Here is a 21,296-nt window from a genome sequence, read left to right on the forward strand (position 1 = left end):
AATCCAGTACTGATGAAAGGCACGGGACAATTTGGACCCATATTGCATAGGAAAAATTCTATTGACAGCACACATTATTTCTCTTCACATTTATTTTTATCAAAATTTATTAATATTTTTTAAAAATTCTATTTTACCCTTCACACCACACTCATCTTCCTTTCCTTTTACTCTCCACAGCCCACAATAACAACCACCCACCTTTTCCATGTCTCTCACACCTATCTCTCTCTCTATCTTCCGAATACACCCATAAACACACGCACATAAAGATATATAAATATATACACACAAAAATGTATGGTCACGGCCATGGAACTTGGTCCGACCATGCATTTTCGTGTGTGTATATATATATATATAAATCTGTGTGTGTTTGCGTGTGCATTCAGGGGAGAGAGAAAGAGATGGTACAGCTGGGTGGACGCGTGGACTGGGGGGGGGGGGGGGTGTAAAAGGGAAAGAAGATGATTGTGGCTGTGGTGGCTGTGAAGATAAAATAGGAATTTTAAAAGACCTTGGTGAATAGAATTTTTCTATTGCAGGGCTTAGCGTGGGATCCATTGACCTTCACGTCCTCCCATATCCAACACGGCCTGTAGATATATATAGTTAGATACGTATATTTATGTGTGCGTGTATTTACTCAAAAGAATTACCAAAATAAATAAAATAAAGACGAAGGAAATTCTGATTCATCTTTCTCATATTCCCATAAGAGGGCTATGATTAAAAGGGTATTCTGGTCAGTGACTCTAGCTGCTGCTGTTCAAAGCGCTCCAAATTCTTTATGGTCATAAAGACCTCTGGTTTAGGTGTGCATCCTGCATATTCTCATTGATCCCCTCCACCACATTCTTTCTTTCTTTTTGACTTCAATTATATATATATATATATATATGTGGGTGAGTGTGCATGCATGCTCCCTCACTTTTCTATTGCTTAATTAGCTAGTTCTCATCTTTTTTATATACTTAGGTCTTTGACCTTACTATCTATTCATATCACTTTCTTTTCTTTTAGGAGACATCGTGCATGGCCTTAATATACAGGAATAGTACACATCCCATTAACCGAAAGATTCTTGTTAAGAAAAAGATTTTGAGCCTCTTAATTTTGTGGGACTTTTCCACCTCACCCATTAATGGCCTTAATAGAACACACCATATATATTGGGGAAAGAGAAAAGGGTATTTAGTTAGTTGAGGTACTAGCTAGCTAGATGTATAGGTACGTAGCAAAATGAGTGGTGAAGAGAGAAGTGGTCACGATAGACGTCAAGATGCTATATGTCTATTTGAAGCATATACATATATGGGCTAGCTAGCCATAGTAATTGTAAAGCAGAAAAGCACAAGCACAAAAAAGTGAGAGCTATATATATATATATATACAGCTAGCTAGCTAACATTCTTGGCAACAACTGGTTGGTTTGCATGGTAATTTGCTCCCCGAACCCACCTGGATCTGGATATATATGTGTGAGGGCTTCAGAGGCCAGCTGATAAAAGTGAAAGTGATTGTTACAACTTCTGAACCTGACTGATCACTTTTACATATCCACACATAGCTTTCACATAATTAAAATAAGTTATATTATATGTTAGTATTTATATTTATGTATATTATATAGAGATTATATATATATATATATGTAGTAGCTCTATATATATGTTGTGTTGACTGTTTGATTAACCGATGATGCCAACAATATCAGACAACTCCACTCTGTGCCCTGATGACACACAGAGAGAGGGAGGGAGAGAGAGAGAGGTAAGAGTCATCGTCAAATTCAGATGCTTGACTTAGTTTGATATGCCATATCATAGTACAATCAGAAGTTCGATTCAATAGTAGAGTACCCCTACTTTTTTCCTCACTGAAATATATTAATGCTCTACTATTTTATTTTTTTGCTATGTAAAATCCCTCGAATTATTACTTGTTTTACAAATGGCAAATTCTAGCCGGCTGCCTGCCTGCCTGCCTGCCACGTGCATGCCTTTTGGTTATACCCACGTATACCTATATATATACATATATGTCCGGGATGCATGCTTTGATTGAGCTTTGAGAGGTCTGTCCTGCTTTACCATGCATGCACATAAATATATACATGCATCCATCTCAAGCTTCCAAACCATGCATATCTTCCTTGCAGTAAACACACACACACACACACACATATATATATCTATGCTGCATTTTGGTGATTGAATTTGATTTGATAATGGGTGGTTTGTGTACTTTCTTTTTCATGTGAGAAAGAGAAGCTGAAAATGGGAAGAAAGCAAATGGGCACAGCCAGCGCAGATGCAGTATGTGCATGCTCTTCATGCATCATCATTATTAATTAATATAAAATTAATTAATTAATATAAAATTAATTAATTAATGTTTTGAAGTTTGCCATCATCGATCTTTGCTTTGGCTGCCTCGTGAGTTGCATTCGAAAGAATATATTCTGCTTTGAGAAAGCTTTTATGATCAGTCGAAAAGGGGGAAATTTAATTTTATTAATTGCTAGCTGCCAGTAGCTAGACACGTACTACAGTAGTATTAGTCACTCCTTTCGCCGTAAAAAATCAGAGTAGATTTGGAAACCTCCAATGTATACTTACATGGAGGAAGATGGAACCCACTAACACTAAACAACACACACCTGCTGCATCCACTGTTCAGGATGCCATGCATGTCAATAAAATATCTAAGACTAAGCTCCAAATTAATTAATATCCTATATATCCATTCTTCTAGTCACATCTAAATTAAAGGACTTTAATTAAATTAATTTCCAAGGCTTATAATTCAACTGCCTGCATGACGTAATATCAATTGATATCCTATATATAGATTATTTTATTGCTAGGTACGCGATAAAATCTTAACTACCATATCATTTTGATACAAAATCTTAATTTGGTTTCTGTTTGCATGCATAGCTAGATTACGTTCGACAGGAAAGCAATGGGTAAATTAAGTCAGATAGCTAGCTCAGTTGTTATGTCTCCAGTAGATGGAACTACCCTCTAAATGAGCAACATCACTTTACAGTTTGGATGAACCAAGCCTTGAATTCTGTACGAGAAAGAGGTTTATCCTTTCCTCATGACCCCGTTTTTCTTCTCTCTCTCTCTCTCTCTCTCTCTCTCTCTCTCTCTCTTTAATTTTCTTGTGCAGTGTACTTATCATGGATGCGAATTCAAAGAGTGCTTTCTAACTCTCTCTCTCTTTAATTTTCTTGTGCAGTGTACTTATCATGAATGCGAATTCAAAGAGTTCTTTCTAACTTGTAGGCAAAGTCTTTGAAAATACAAAAGGAATATTTTTGTGGAGTAACAATTTAGAATCTCCACGTTAAGGGTGATTTAGATGGTGATCAACATCTATGTTAAATATGAAACTGCAAATTCGAGTTTTCCCTATGCCTCTTAATTGGCAGTCATCATTTAAGAAGGTTTACCTTTGGTTGGTTCAACGGTAACTCTCATTAGCCTTGTCTCTGAACTTAAGAGAATAAAGCCAAATATGATCTGAACATTTTATAATAATAAAAAAAAAATCTCTACAAAATGAGTTAAAATTTAGGAAGACATACACAATTCTTTTAAATAAAATATCACACCTAAGAAAATGAGAAAAAAGACTCGCTAGGTTTAGAATCTCTAAAAACTAGTTAATAATTAATTTGCATGTCACCAAAATTTTGAATAGCAAAAAATGTAAATCTTCTCTGAATTTATTTGATCCCAATAATCCCACGTATTAGAATAATTTTTATATCTTGCAGATAATTTATAACCTTTTATTTGGTTTATTAACTATTTAGGTTAGTAATAGTGTGGCATCCCTCAATTTTTCTTCAAATTTTTTAGGCATTTTTTATTTTTTTAAATGAAGCATGACCAAGTTGGCATAACAGGTATTTAATCAATAGGAAATCCCATAGTTTCTTGAATGGTAGGCCGGCTACTCAGCTTGAATTAATTGAAACAAGTCTGGTACCTCCATTTGGGACACGGTTATGTTTAGTATGGATAGTTAATCTCATATATCTTATTTTATTTCTTTAAAGTCCTATAATTCAAACCCACCAACCTTGATATAGTCACAAATGTTACTCTTTCTCAATTTTTCTTTGAAAAATACTATTGGTATACTTTTATGTATAACTTGGGATACACAAAAGTGTATCAATGACAAAAAAACCCCTTATGAGGGGCATAGAGATGTGAGACGCATGAAAACGAGGAATATTTTAGTCATAATACTCTTTTATGTAATCCAAGATGTATAAAAATGATATATATCTAGTATGATTCTTCTTCTTTTGTTGTTGGCTTGTCTCAATCAACCTAAGCCTTGACTTGGTCAACCCTAAGTCATCCTGTGTGACTCTCAGTTGAGCTTTGGTTGGCCAACACTTCCCTTCACGTGATTTTTTTTTTTATAAAAAAAAATTAGATTATGTTGGGATATCTTTCAATATAGACTCTTAAAAGACAATTTTTTTTTTTGCCTAAATAGAGTTTGCCTCCGCTTGCCTAAATAGATGCTTATTTGAAATACATCCAAGTGGTTGGTCTATATAGATGCCCTTATTAAGTTTCCTTGCTTGGAAAGCATCTCGTACACTTAATTGACATAGGTTTCAACCCTTGTAAGTCTACATGGCAGGTATCGTGTGAATCTTAAACTTGTTTACCTTTTTGTTCCCTTATTACTTATATGAGACTATCTATCTATCCTTGGGTTTGAAAGCACGATCCCAAGCTTCAGTTTTTTATGACAACACTTATCTTCTCATCCACAACATACCTTTTATTCATGCATTTTTCTTTATCAAAGCAAGTAGATTCTTCTTTGTTAAATGGATTAGAAAAATAATAAGCGCAAGTACTTCAAAGTTCTCATCCCTATAGCGCATAAGCTTAACAATAACCTTGATTTTCCACCACATCTGGTGTGTCTTGTTGCTTTTCCTCAATCCTATGACTATAGTATTCTCCCTTTTTCCTAGCTCCTTTCCTGATAAAGTAGTACCTGAACTCAATGGCATACTCGACATACCAATAACATCTGATGTGATCTTCTACAATCAAGTGGAATTCGATTAACATTGTAGTAGAAGGATATCTCATAAAAAATAACATTTGTTGAGACAACAAAAATGAAAAAGGCAACGAGGGAATCGTGCCAAAAACACCAACTAATGGTGGATTAATGCAAGGGTTTTACATAAAATCATTTTTCATCAAAGAAAAATGACACAGCAAATGCGTAAAACACAAAAGCAACAAATCGAAAATAACCTTGCAAGACTCGGTATGTATTATCCATATGCATCTACAAATAAAACCATGCCATAGGGTTTTTTTTATCAATATACCTTCAAGTGAATGCGGTGCTGGTTATCCAATGAGAAACTCTTTCTCATTACTGTCCATCCTATTCCGATGAGCTCCCACGAGCAAGCTGCTACATTGTGTGACCACCCCACTTCCTCAAGTGTGGAGGACCTAGTTAATCCATGCCTGAAATGCTCTTAAAACCCTCCAATGGAGCCATTCTAGGACCCTCTCGATGGAGGTGAACTGAACCTGTTCTAAGGTCCCTTCTTGGTTGCTCCTTGGCTGTCCAACAGTTGGATCTAATTGGGAGGATATAAGAAGGAGTAGTTGCAGCTAGCTTAGAGCAAGAAAAAGCTACTTGCAACAAATGGGAGAGAGAGAAGAAGATGGAGAGAAATGCATGCAAAAGTTGCCTCATCAATCCACCAAATCCCTCTTTAATCTTCTCCAAAAATTACCTGCTTTCCATCCGTGCCTCTCTCTTCCCATACCCCTTTATCATGTAAATCATCAGAGTATTAAATTCTCTAACGCAACAAAGAGGCGAGAGTTCGATCAACTAAACTAAACAATTTGGTCGACTGAAGTTGACTAGAACCTCAAGCTCAAAGTTCAGTCAACTGACTTGAAGGGTCTGATTGACCAAATATACAAAGTTCAGTCATGTTTCTTATATTTTGCACCCTAGCCCTACTATTATCATTTAATAGCCTTTGCACTAACCATTAATGCAACCAAGGCCTCTGTCAACTCTTGAAAATGTGCCCTACTATCCAATAGCAATCTCCCATATCCATGGATCCATGTGTCCCATACATAATAACAACCAACATCATTGTCCCATAGTGATGACGAACACACTAACAGTTACGGATCACTAATATGATACAATACTCAGTATGCATGTAACTTTTTAGGTTCACAGTCATGTAGCAATTAGGATACACCAACTCCTTGACATTGGCTGGTCCTATCGATCGATTAAGAGGATTTTTCCAAATCCCCAAAATATCATGAAAGATCATGAATATCCTCTAAACAAGACTTATGACGATCTTAATGACAATGAAGTCTAACTTCATATAAACCTATTAAGGCTCATCGATCACTATGTATTATAGTCCTTACATTGACTAACATCTTAATCGAGTGAGAGTCATGGACTGATTAAACTCACTGAACTCGGTAATTGTGTCTAATCTAGTAAGGTGTGATCTAGGTAGCATGTCTAATCCAATCTGACATTGAAACTCTTTCCAATCTCATGCTCACCCTGGTTAGGGGATTTTAAATCACAACTAACACAGACAACATAGGACGTATGCCTCCATCCAATGGAGCTCAATGGATCCTATCAGTGAACATTTGTCTCCATACACCACTACACAAAGACTACAAAGAGAGCATCCTACACTCAATGGTTATGCTCAATGGTAAATCTATAACACCAGTGCATAAGACAGTATGTTGCCTCTAGTTCAAGGACCAGATACACAATTGAGAGCCAGCAACAGATCATTAATCCTCAAGCCATGTGATATGTCGGAAGCGTCACATCCAGTGGTTGTTTTACCAACACCCACCCACATGTCTATTATATGCATCCCATGTAATGTGGTGTGTGACTCATCACCCCATTTCCATTAGCACCCCATGCCAACAATGGTAGTAGCCCATGTGTCGGTTTACTAATCGATAAATCATATTCCCTTTCTGATAAATCTAAGGATAGAGAATACATTTAAAAACTCTTAAACTAGAGATCCACATCACATAGTCTCAACAACTTGAGAGTAGGAACTTCACTAGGAAATCTAGGGACTTATTCATATAAATGAGATAGAGAGATATGAATGAAGATATGACCTTTTATTAGTATCAAGAATATATCAAACAATGCCACTCACTTACATCTCATGACATGTAAATCTAGCATTTAGAGCACTATCACTAACAAAGTGTTGGTCTCAAACCTTGACTCTATGCATTACAGTGGGGCTAGGGTGATGACTTCGCCTTCCTAGTAGTAGTTATGGCTCAAATTGGGCATTTCTTAGTATGGTCACACCTAGAGGGGGTTGCAATGCTGGTTACCCTATCTTCATCTTTTATTTAGCAAATGATAATGATGATGATGATGATGGTGATGATGATGAAAATGAAGATGATGATGATGAAAATGAAGATAATGATGAAGATAGTTTGATAATTTCTTGCATGGATGTTTTTGTTAATGCGGTTCGATGCATCTAACCTACCTCTGTAAGAGGATAATTCATAAACAAATGCTTTTATTGAAGCAATTCGATATATCTCACTTACATCCACAATAAGATAATTTATAAACATATGCTTTTTTTTTTTATGTGATTCGGTATATCTCACCTACATTCGCAGTAAGATAATTTGTAAATAGATGCTTTTGTTGATGTATGTTGAGTCTATGTTGTGAATGTTTTGATGATGACTACATAATGCCAAAAAATTTAATGTCCTCTTATATTATATTCTCCTAGACTTATTAATATCTTTTTTATTTTTGGTAGTGCTTAAGGATATGTTAAGTCTATCTTGATAGAATATATGTTGAGGTTGCCTTTATGATTAATGCTCTCATATGTGCTAAAACTTGTTTTAGACATATATGCTTTATTGATATTTCTTATACGTCTCTCTTTAGGGTCATCCTAAAGATAAAACACGAGTCTTTTGCTTAGGATGTGCTAGGTGTTTTATGTGGCAACATTACTTATGTTTAAGAGTAATGTATTCTATAATTCATATATGATGTTTAAGAGTTAGACATCAAGATTTTTGAGTAAGTGATCATAAACTCAAGTTGTGGTACTTGAGTTTTGATTTGTAGTATTTATATTGCCTTATCTTTTATGTTAAGGTTGTGCAAATAACCTTAATATATTTTATGTGTGATTAATCTTTTTGTTGTTTCTTATTTGTTAATATGCTTGATAGATTAATCTGATTGCTTGCTCTATGATTTCAAAGGATATCCTAAGTATCCTAATGCATTAGTGTCATGGATAAATGTCATATATCCTCATGACACTTAGAGTAAGTTTAAGATTAGGGAATATCTTAAGCACTCAAATTATGTGGAAGCATTTCTCAAATCTAGGAGCAATGTGTTTTATTTGATTTCAATTATCTTTGCTCTTGAGTAAATGTATTCATGTATAGGCAAATAATTCTAAGTTCAAAATCATAGAGCCTAAGTCATTTATTTGATATTTAATATATTTCTCTTAAGGCTGTCAATGTTCTAAATTTTTATAAAAGAACATTTGGGACTTTTTTTAGTTGAATGTTTATTGCCTTATAGGCTTGTTGATTTCAAGTAGCATTTGATTAAGTTGTTGAAATTCCATCTTCTTAGGCTGATATTTGAGTGATGGCACTACAACAAAAATGATTTGTTGAGGCATCTTTTTTAGGGAATTTTTTAGAAAGTGTCATTTAAAATACCATTTTAAGGCACAATCTAAAAAAGTGCCCCAATACAATAACTTTAATGAGGCACAATAATTAAGTGCCCTATAAAATATCATTTTAAGGCACAATTTAAAGAAGTGCTCCAATAAAACAATTCTAATGAGGCACGACAATGAAATGCCCTAATAGACAAATCTAAGTGTCTTAATAGATAAATCTAATAGGGCAGAATTTTTGAAATGCCCCCATTAAAATAATTCTAACAAGACATTCTGATAAAGTGCCTTAATAGACAAATCTTAAGTGCCCCAATAGAATAATTCTAATGAAACTTAGATATACTATAAAATAAACATAGGCATATATATTAATAAGATGATGTATAGATTAGGTGGTCACGCCTGTGCAAGAAGAAAGAAAAATACAGGGTACGAGCTGAGGGAGAAGTAAGTTAGAGTTAAGAGAAGGCCATGTGGGGGATATGAAAAATAAATTTATAGTGATTTTTGAGGTATTTTTAAGTGTCGCAACAAACTTAAATTTATAGTTATTTTTGAGGCATTTGTAAGTGCCTCAATATGTTTTGGGGGCACAATTACACGCGACATTTTTATTAGTGCCCTAATAGTTAAAATACCCCAATAAACTATCTATTAAGGCATTTTTAAATGGCTCTTAATCCAAAATTTGTTGTAGTGTGGTTAATCACTTGAGTAAAAATGAAGATGCATTTAAGTGGTGCTATCTTAAGCATCTAGATTTGGTTAGAGTAATTCTTGAAAGAATTTTTATACTATATGTTTTCAAGCATTACTTCCTAGTGTTGCTCATATTTAGCTTTAATGCATTTAAGTAATAGAAACCTACAGATTCTATCTTTCAAGAATTTCTTAAGGTATTCATTAGTAGCATTTGTGTATGATGGCTTAGAACTCATAGTATTGAAATCATATATATGTATATGTGCTCTTGTTTTGTTAAATATGAATGAGAAATCATGATGTTTAAGCTAGTGCATCTTAGTGATTATATAATACAATGAGTTACATATTTTGTGCTCATCATATTTGAAGTATTCTATGTGTTTCATTTCAATCAAGTAATTATGAGTTGTCTGTCTTATAAATGTTTCATAAAAGTATGCTTCATAAAGTAATTGTGAATATGTATGATGCTCAAATTAATGCATATTGATGTTATATGTTGTGTTTTATAGTGTGCTCAATATATTATATGTTTTGTCTCAATTAAGTAGCAAGTAATCTATTTAACTTATGAGTGTTTCATATGTGTGGATTTGATGAAGTATGTGTGAATAAAAATTATTTTGGTAATTTTATCTTTATTGGAATATTTCATATTGTGTGCTAAGTAGAACAATCTTTCTTGAAAGATATATTTCTAGTTGAGAAACATGTATTGTTCTTAACTTAATGTCAAAGCCATGTGCTGCAACGAATATCACATTTCTTCTAAAGCTTATATGTAATCAAGTGAATGTATTTGGAAAGTTAGGTTTATCCAAACTTTCTCAAACAACACTTGGGTGTTAAGGATTCTATTTATTTGGAGTTTAAGGTTTATGTTAATTGAGTTTATATTTAAGCAATGTTTAGATGTTTATGAGAAAATTGTTTTGATAATGATTCAAAACAATATATGCTGTTTGAATATCACTTAAGTGAATACTTTTGTTAATCGAGTATTTATTGAAAGTCTTAGTTATTTCAAAAGTAATCGAGTGATCTATGTTGTAGTCGAGTGATATATATTTGTAATCGATTAAGAGATGTGCATAATCATGTATAATCTTGTATTAGTCGAGTATTTTAATCCCATGGTCGAGAGATTTTGATTAGACAATGTTCATAAGATTTTAATTGAGTATTTTTTGTGAGAAATTGAGTGTATGTTGATGTATAGTCAACTATTATTGTGTAATAGTTGAGTACTTTATGTATCTCTCAGTTGGCAGCATGCAATGCATATATAATCAAGTAGCTGCTAAGTTTAATCGATTGTCTGAAGAGTATAATCGATTATTGAAATATAATAATTGATTATTGACCAAAGTTAGTTGAGTAAATGAGTGCTGAAGCTAATTTTTATAGTCGTTAAACTACCTGTTGCAAGTGCTTTTAGTGCATAATTTGGACCATTAAGGCTACAAAAAGGCTCTAAATTTTACCCTAATCAATTATCCTGATATTTGATAATTCTAATGATTATTTTATGAAAAAAGAGGGTTGTATTTGCAATATCTTTCTATTAACAATAACTATAAAAGGAGATGAAGATACAAGGCTGCTGTTCTCAAATTCCTTCAACTGCATTGAGTCAAGAAAGTTCTTCAAGTTTTCATCTTTAATCATAATTAAAAGAGAGAAATAGTGCTTACTTTTTGTTTATTCTTTCTATCTCTCTTATCTTTGTGAGAAGTTAATCTTGTTATTTATACTCTATCTTTGTAAAATCTTCTCAAGTGTTTCAAATTTGTAATCTTTCTTTATCTTGTTGTAGTTACGCCTGATCCCTAAAAGGAAAAAGGTTATGCCTTATCCTTTGAAAAGGTAAGAGGTTACGCCTTATTCTTTAAAAAGTAGTGATTTCGGTTGAGTCTTGAAAAACTAATTGTACTGGTTACGACTGAGCCTATAAAAGTAGAGGTTATAATTGCACCTGTGAAAATATGAGCTGAGGTTAGAAAAGTTATAGTGATTGTTAAAATCCTTGGCGATGAGTTAAGGGAGTGGATTAGGCTGTGGGCTGAACTACTATAAATTTTTGTGTGCTACATTGTTTTCTTCTTTCATTTCAACACTTTTATTTTACTTTCAACAAGTTAAATTTCTATTTTCAGCATTCATAGTTTGCAATTATAGCATCATATTTTTATCTTGCAAAGCTCATTGTTTTTCAAGTTATATCTGCAACATCAGCAAGGTTTCTAAAATTTAAAAGGATAATATTTCTTGTATTGAGCTTACTTAAAGATTTTCAATTTCTGTCAAAATTTTATTTAAAGCTTCAGTCTTTATAATTTGAAAGGTTCAAACTGTTTTTCTTAAAGTTTTTTGAAATTAAGAAAAATTCTTAAAAACTTAATTCACCCTCTCTTGGGTGTCTATCAGTTCTTTCAATGTAGTTCAATATATCTCACCTACATGCGCAATAAGATAATTTGTAAATAGATGCTTTTGTTGACAAGATTTGATATATCTCACCTACATTCACAATAAAATAATTTGTAAACAAATGCTTTTGTTGACCTGATTTGGTATATCTCACCTACATCTGTAATAAGATAAGATAATGCATAAATGTTTTGCAAAACAATAATCTTTGTGAGAAGATAGTTTATAAATGCTTTGCGAGAAGAAATCTTTAAGAGAAAATAATTCATAGATGTTTTGTGAGAAGATAATCCACTGACACTTTTGTTGATGCAGTTTGAATTCATTTCACCTACGTCGGCAAGAATACATGATCTTTGAAAACAAAAAATATGTCTTCAGGTGCCTTTTACTTCTTTGAATTATACCACGACTGCGCTTGAAGGCTATTTTTCGTTGGTTCATCCTTAACATTTTCGTTTGAGCTTAAATTTGTCTTGGGTGGCAAAGAATGAATCAATTGAGTTTGCCTTTGTGAACCAAGCATTCTAGCTAATACCTTAACATGAGACATTTCTCAATTTAGTGACCCAGGCATCTATGGAATTTGCAAAAAACGCTCAGGCTGCCTGTAATACCCCATACCTGTGTGAGGTCGCCACGTAATTTGGATAAGTTTAAAATACTGAAAAATGGGTTTGATAGTAAAATAAATTACCGAATCAATTGCAATGAGTGCACTAGAACCTGGGTGTCTAAGGAAAATAATACGACATTGACGAGCATTCCGAGATAAGATTTATGGTATTAAAAGAAATCGAAATCGAGACGATTTTTGGTACAGCTATGATTCAGCCTGAGAAGCCGAATGATCGTAAGGGACTTTCGAGAAGTCAACGGGACCCTAAGTAGGTTCATATTTAGCATAAGGAGCAACCCTTAAGTGGTTTCAGAAAGAAATAAAAGGATTTTCGATAAAAAAAAAACATGATCTTATTTATATTTGGGCCTAAGTGTAATTTATTAATTTTGGTCGGGGGAGGTCAATGGTGGTTTTTCTGGATTTTCAGGGTTGAAATGAAGATTTTGGAACTTAAGGGAGTTGATGGAATTATTGGATAATTCAGGGGCTTGAGAATGAGGGCCAAAATGTAAGAGGAAGTTTTAAGGGGGCCAAAGTGTAAATAATAGAAAAAGAAAAAGGAAGCTCAGCCATGGCCACCGTTGGCCACTGCCATCACCGGCCAGCCTTCAGGCGATGCTATTGAGGCCGTCTTGGGGTATGAAAAAGGGCCCCACCACGTGGGGGTTTGATTAGGATCGGATATGGGTTAAGATCGGCCAAACATAGTCGTGATTTGACAGAAAATGACGAGGCATGGCCGTAGTCGCCGGATTTTTGGGAAAGGACGATTCATATCGAATCATCACGATTTGAGGCCATTAAGTGGTTGTAAGGATGATAGAGGCATCGATTTGACCAGGTATGGCTCAATTGGGCTTCGAAAATATGTATAAATAGAGGATCGAATGTGGCTGAATGCATCAAAGATTTTACTTCGGATTTCTCACGTTTAGGAGTGAATTAGAGGTCGGGGATAAGGGGCTTTTATTCTCCATGTATTGAGGATCGTTTCTGGAGAATTTCATTAAGTTTCATTAGCGTTTGAAGGTGTTTCGAAACTCGCTGGAAAACGCAAAGTATCACCGGAGCCGGACTGTAAATCGACCATTCGGGCTATTTCTGGCAGATTTTTCGGCCATATGAAGGCACCATTGTGATCGTCTTGAGGAAGGATTCAAGGTGGTGTCATCGGATCAGTCATTGGAGCAGGTCGCCGGAGAAGATTACCAGAGGTAATTTCTGTATTTTTTAAATGCTAAAAATATAAGAAATTTGAGAAAAAAATAGAATTAAAAGAAATAAAATTCTGAAAAAATATCTAGAAATTCAAGAAAAATGATTAGTTTATTTTGATGAATTTTTATCTTGGAAATTTCTTGAGGAGATAATTATTTTGGATTTTTGAAAGGAAAGATAAATGGAGAATAAATATGAGGGATTTTTAGAAAATTCTGAGAAAATTCTAGAAGGATAAGAAATTTATTTTATGAATTTTTGTGCTTTTTATGGATGAAATTAGAAGGAAATCAAGGAAAAATAAATTTTCTCAAGGAAAAGTAATTATGGAAATTGGAGAAAATAGGAAAAAAATATGGAAAATTTCCAGAGGCCTATAAATATTGTTTTATGAATTTTTGTGGAGAAAAATTTAGAAAAATGCTTGAAGAGGTATTTATTTAGAATTATCGAGAGAAACATAGGAAGAAATTAGAGGAAAATTATGAAAAAAAAATTGAGAAAATAGATATTGATTTTCCTTTGAATGTATATGATGTCTAGGGTATCATTGAAGCTTGAGGTTGAACTATAGAGCACCTAGCACGAGAATTGAGGTTGGGCACGCATTTCGAGGAATCTTGAATTTAGTCCAAGGCGAGTGGTTCTACCGAAAAAACTTGTTTTGTGGTATGTGGATGGTTCATCCAAAATGTTTTGCATGTGCATTTAAATTCATGCATTGAAATGTTGTTGTTTGTAATTCATTAATATATGTTGTGGTTATGGCATTGGCATATCTTTTGTGTTATTCATGTGGGATGTCGGGATGCCAACCTGTGTTACGACACTTGAGTGATAGCACTAGGAAAACGTGCCGAGGATCAATGTCCACTTATGACGGGGGCTGAGAGTGGACACCACCCTTGCGAGTCAAAAGTGACGGGGCTGAGAGTGTACACCACCCCGGGTCGACTCAAGTGACGGGGTTGAGAGTGGACACCACCCCAGGTTCCTTTGAGTAACAACATTGTTTCCAAGGTGAACATGGATTGCTAGGGATAGTATTGATCATCTGATGGCCAGGGTTTGTGTTAATGAGACTCGAAATGCCTTTGAGTGGAAATGTAATGATGACGGGGTGATTCTCGAGGTCATGCATTGATGTTACCCCTTTTAAGCTAGGGTTGTGTTAGGCCAATATGTCGGTGTGGTCTGGTTGGCTTTAGAGAGATTTGCTCTTTCCCCGTGGTGATTCTCGAGGTCATGCATTGATGTTACCCCTTTTAAGCTAGGGTTGTGTTAGGCCAATATGTCGGTGTGGTCTGGTTGGCTTTAGAGAGATTTGCTCTTTCCCCGTGGTATGAGTTAAGCGTTGTATGAGATTCTCTTAGGCTAGGGTGTGTCAAGATATGTCAGTTTTGTTCACGGTTTTGCATATATCATGAAAATATTTTTGACCTCTCACTTAGATGATTCATCATCTAATTTGGACTATGTCCCTGGAATATTCAAACGTTCCAGGTGAAAGCAGGGGCGCTAAAGGAAAAGACGTGATCGAGATGTAGCCGCTATGTTTAGTTTTCGTAGGTCTTGTTCTATGATTACGATGTTAAGAGGTTATGTTATATTTTGATATTTTCATGTGAAACATCGATTGGTTAATTGACTGTAAAAGGAATTTTTTAGTTATATATCATTGAGGTTTCGATCTTGTTTCCGCTGATGTGATTGAAATTACTAGTCTTAGCTTATTATTTTAAATTAATTTGCTAAGATGATAGATCGAGATTGTCAGGGTTAAATTTACGTTGAGTGTATGTTGAATGATTGTGGAAAAAAAAAAATCCCGAAATCTCAAGTTAATGCATACTTAGGAAAAGTGGGGCGTTACACTACCCCCCTCAAAATTTTTCAAACAAAGGAGGAAAATGAATAAACCACGTGGGTCCCAACGGGGAGAGTATTTTAGTGAGGAAGGGAGTTTGAAAGAGGTGTAAATGCCTTAAACTTTGCTTTGGTGATCATATCCGTCTTTTAAACCTTTGCTTTGGGTGGACTAGAACTCATATTAGTGGACCTCTTTCTTTTACTTCTTTCTTTTTTGCTTGAGAAGCTGCAGTCCTCAAGCATCTTTGCTTGCACTGCGAATTCGTTAGCACGTAGCAAAAGGTTGGCTGGCGATGTGGGTTAGTTGAATGTCAAAGATTCCCTCAATAGGGTGAAAGGTGTCCCTTATAGAAGTGCCACGGTTTCCAATCTGTGTGTTACACAACATCTCATTTGACTCTTGGCGAATATTGAGTAGATAAATAGGATCTTTTTTTCTTGAAGCATTTATAGCAAACGCCATAAGAAACTGTTGCCATAGTTGGTTAATTATATGAAGAAATGGACCCTTCAGGAAGTTCACAACACCAGTCATGAGCATGGTCTGCTAGGGTTAAGAGGAATATGTGGCACATCATGGCATCATCCCATCCATGAAGGAATGTGAGGGATTTGAATTGTCGCACGTGCTGAATGGGATTTTGCCTCTTAAAGTAGATAGGAAACTCTAGGAGTTCAAATTTTAGGGGGAATGATGACTTTAATAGATTAACAGTAAAAGACATTTTTCCATGATAAGTGCAGTTGCAAGCAAAAACAACTTTCTCCTACTCGAGGATTTCTTAAACAATCTTCCTTATTTGAGACCTCAGAGGTCTTTGTGATGTTGTTTCACCAGGTACTTTGTTAGGGGTAATACCCTTCTTGACTTTCCTTCACCTCTAGATATATTCTAGCATGTATGATTTTCCTGGAGGCAAGTGAGGCTTGTCCCTTTTTGAAGCAAAGTATCTTACTGATGGTGACAACTTAGTAGTGGGAAGAAAGTCTTGTAAAAAACTTGAAATGTCCTTAAGCACTTTTGAGCTCTTTTCGTGGCTTATTTTCAATTAATCATAACATTTTTTGAGTTCTTAGTATTCCACGAAAAAGATAGTTGGTGGCATTGTTTCTCTTGAAAGTCTTAGGATTCCTATTGGGACTCAAGCTAAAAGTGGTACAGGAGGTCATCTCCATGGTTTGGGATGTCTCATTTGATTAGACACTAGGGCAGCTTGTCCGAAAAAGTTATTTAGGAGAACCCGCAAGCCGACCCCCGAATCCTCATGTATTTGTCTAGCTAGGAGGACTAATTTTGCAACTAATAAGAGCTGTTTAGGAGAGCATGTGTGGGGGTTCTTTAAGAGAAGTCACGAGTTATCCAAGAAAACTTGTTTTGATCCCAGGGGCTTCTTTCTTTTGTTGTAACAATGGTCTGGCACAAGCAGACCATGTTCTTTCTATTTTGTTAGGCCTTTTGCACATTTTCAAAAAACAATGCCAAATTGTTGTTGCTAGTATACAACAATTAAAATTTGTTTGTTGGGGAGAGCTTAGTAAGAGGTCAACAGGGCTAGACAGAAAACAAGGTCGTTTGGGAGAGTGCCAGGAAAGGCTTGATTCATTGTTCATGAGAGTCATTTGAGAGAAGGCGATTGTCTAAGAAATGATGGTTTGCAAGACAGAAATAGGATATAAAGCACACAGAGAATTCTCTTGTGCGGGCCCTTTGATGCTTAAGTTAGAAGATGACATGTGAAGTCTAAATGTAGGAAAAATATACAGAGGTATGCTGTAGAATGCAATGAATTGTTTGAGAGAAAAAGATTTCTCTAGGAGAACAAGAGTGTTAGCATGTCTGGAATGCGAAAGGTCTAGTTGAGAAAGGAAGAACCCCCCTTATATGAAGGATGCATGGGTATTTATAGCCTTTGACTGTGATTGGAACACATGCATAGGAAAGGCGGTGCTCTTTTGGTCACAAGACACAACATCATCTCGACTGTGCACAGTTGTCCTAAAGTTAAGCTCGGAAAAGGGCTTTCATGAGAAACCCCTCTAGAGGAATGGTGTTAAAGGAATGAGAGCTTGTTTCAAGTAGGTCATGTTGTGTGGGACGATGTAGGGCAAAGTTGTTTGGGAAAAGGTTCTCCATTGTTCTTCCTTGGTATGATGGCTTAACTTGGTGGATTTTGATGTGCGAGATGTTTCTTCAAGAGAACTATCCATGAAGTCCTCCAACAAAACTTCATCTTCTAGGAGAACTCTTCCAAGAGAACTACTTCTTTTGAGATGATGCTTTCTCTAAGAGAACTTGCCCTTGGAGGATATGCTACAACACTTTCAAAATCAATTCAATTAAGGAATGGTAGTGTGTTTTAACGGAATTGGGTCATGAATGAAGGTAAAAGATTGGTAATCGATAAAGTAAATGGTGTGTGGTTGCAACGGTGAAGATATTGAAAGTTTTCACTATAAAAAAGGGCAGGTTTTCTCCAATCTCAATACATAATCAAGTTCGAGATAGTATAAGGAAGAAAAATAAAGTATTGGAGACTTTTGGTGGCTAAAGAAGAAGTTTAGTGAAAATCATGGTAAACAACGATGATAAAATGTAATGGCCGAAAACAAGGATAGATGTGGTCAACAATGGTCGCGGGGGACTTTAGCATGGAGGATAGTGTTTTTTCAACCATTAGAAGTGCTTGGGAGAGCTATTGACAATGAGAGGAATTATTGGGGAAGATGATAACATGTTCGGTAATTTCTAAAAGTCTAACTTTGCTAAGGTGACCATTTTACCCAAACTTTTTGGCTTACTGCACTTAAACTTGATAAATTCTAGGATTTATACTTTTTACTTTGAGTTTTGATGAAATTTCATGAGCACCCTACAAGTTATTTGTTATTGCATTATGCCTATTTAATTTACATAAAATGCATTTTGACATGAAATGTGTGTTCCCTTAAATTTTAATGTATTACTCGAGGACCCGTGTGTCATGACATGTATGCATTAGATTCCCATATGACTTGGTGGATAACAAGTGGGATATTTGGGTTGGCAATAGGGAAATTAACTATATCCAAAATTCGGGGCATTACAAATTGTAACGAGAGTTATTCGGTCTGATTATTTTAATATGGGAAAGGAATATTTAATTAAGGGGATTATGACCTTCAGACATTATATGTGTTATTTTTAGGTAATGTGACCAAAGTAGAGGGGATGTGAAAAATCAAAGGTTTGACTCTAATGGAAGTGGGACCCACGACTTTGCAAAGAATGTAAATAGACATTTTATGAAAATTGTGGAGTTTGATTTATGTTTAAACTATTATTTGAAAGTAAATAATTTCCATTTATGTTATTTTGCAATAAGGGCATTTTTGGAAATTATGGGAGTGTAGGGATATATATATATATATATATATATGTTAGAAGAAGAAATTAGAAGGCAAAAAAAAATATGGGAGAGAAGAGAGGGAGCGATCGAGAGAGCAAGGAGGGGAGGCTAGGGCTTAATTCTCTCTCCATTTTTCTTTGCTTTTGATGCTTCAAGGAAGGTTTGAGCAAGTTAGGAGTAGCTTCATCTTCTTCTCCTCCTTCTTTTGTCTTAGTTTCTTGGCTATGGAGGTGTGGAGGTTGTGGTGGTTTCTCCAAGCAAGGTTTTCAAGAGGTTTGGCAAAGGCAAGTTCTACTCCTCTACTTCTCTTCTAAATCTTTAAATCATGATGTTTTGAGGATTATTTGTGAAAGAAGAGAACCCCCATGATTTTTATGCTTTTGGTTGAGATCTACGTAAAGATCTTTGTAAATCTCCCTAAATTCTTGAATGTGATGGTTGGAATTATTTTGAGTCTTCAATAGGGTTTGTTCCACCCTATATTTGTTTGGGAATGGTGTATTTTGGCTTTAGATTTGAGTTTTGGGAGAGTTGGAGGAGTTTGGGGGTGTATTGTTCGTCATTTTTGGGTTCTGGGGGTTCAAGAGTCGACTGGCGGGGTCTGGGAGTCGACTCCCCAAGGTTTACTCTCGGTTAGGTCGCCTAAGGCGATGTTACAGTTGACTGTGCATCAAAAGTCGACTGCTTGCTGTTGAAAGTCGACTCCCGCGGTAGACTACACTACGCACCCTATACTATTTTGATCATAACTTTTTGTATAGATATCCGATTGACAAATCGTTTGAAGCATTGTAAACTAGACTCAATAGGATTCAATTTGATATATTATGGGGTATTATTTGGACAACATTTGAAGGGTCTCCCTAGGGTTTAAAGTCATACTAATTAGGATTGGGAGCCAATCCACGATCCGTGGCATTTTTTGGTTTGAGTTTCAGGGTCTCATGAATGAATATTATGAGAGATGGTTGAGATGCATATTTGGAGCGCATTTCATGCACTAATGGCCTCGAGTGATAATGAGCATTCCTTGACATTTCCTTGCTTGAGGTTTGGGCTGAGTAGAAATTATTATGGGATTCACGACTAATGTGCATACTTTGGGGCATGGTTCTGTACATTTTCATGTATATGTTAAGTGAATAAGGGAGCTAAGGCATTGGGTGGAATAGATTGGCCTTAAGGGTGTATGCCATGGGTAAGCGTGACCCTAGGAGTTGAGCTATTTGGCCCCAATGACCTCGTGGCTTATGATGAGGATTTGACCTTGGGTGGAGCTGACCGGCCTCAGGCATTGCCTTGTGAGTGGAGCTATCTGGCCCCGAGCATATGATATTATTGAATATATATAGTCAGGGTAGGGATGTATGCATGCATCATCTCTTATTATTGAGTTTGTGTATTTGGTATGGTTGGGCTAGTGTTTCACCTTCTGATAGGTGTATCTTTTTATGGGCATTACGACTTACTTCTATCGGGTTATATTTCTTTTGTAGCTTATTCTTATTAATCATGATTTCAATATCTAGTTGTTATACTTGCTGGGCCTTGTGGCTCATTCTCTTCCTTCCTTCACCCCATTCCAGGTAAAGGCAAAGTTACAGCCAAAGGCGTGTCCAGCTGGTGTGGATCTTTAGTCCTTATTGTGTACAGAGCTCACCAAAAGAAAAATTCTAGGAGTTTGTTACTTATGTTTTGAGAGTTAGGTAGACTTTTGTATATTGAGAACTTATATATATTTTTGTAGGTTAGACATGATGTATTGTATTCAAGGAAAGCTTGTCTGTTATGTAACTTTTGTCTTGGATGGATGTACATGTCTGATTATGTAATTGAAAATGGATGGTTTTGTTTTTAGTTGCTTCTGAATCATTACCGTTGATAACCTTCTCACGGATCCTCTATGCTAGCAAGGGCTCTGGGAGGTGGGCCGTCACACAAATATCTCATTACCTCATCAATTGCTTGCCATTATTCAAAATTAGGTTTTCTAGTAAATCTATTAATTATACCTATAACATAAATAATATCAGGTTTAGTGCAATCACAAGCATAAATCAAGCTTCCAGTTATTTTTTACATATTATTCTTGATTAATAAGTTCACTATCATTATTAGTTGGATATAGTTAGAGATGAAGTGCAAACAACCCAATACCACGCTTACAGTTATCAGCATAACCCAATTTTGCAAGATTTTATCAACTTAATGTACTTGATCAAGATATATATGTTATTGCTACTCCCAGTGATTTTCATGCCAAGTA

General features: G+C 35.4%; 1 long non-coding RNA gene across 1 annotated transcript; it reads left to right on the forward strand.

Annotated features, from left to right (window-relative positions):
• Positions 1-2,291: 2,291 nt before the first annotated feature.
• LOC127801153 (uncharacterized) lies at positions 2,292-11,371 on the forward strand. Its single transcript, XR_008022967.1, has 3 exons — positions 2,292-2,318; positions 2,947-3,093; positions 11,322-11,371. It is a non-coding gene; the product is annotated as an uncharacterized LOC127801153 (long non-coding RNA).
• The last annotated feature ends 9,925 nt before the right edge of the window (positions 11,372-21,296 follow it).

The sequence above is a fragment of the Diospyros lotus genome, chromosome 5 (genome assembly GCF_014633365.1).
Source record: "Diospyros lotus cultivar Yz01 chromosome 5, ASM1463336v1, whole genome shotgun sequence".
Classification (NCBI taxonomy): Eukaryota; Viridiplantae; Streptophyta; class Magnoliopsida; order Ericales; family Ebenaceae; genus Diospyros; species Diospyros lotus.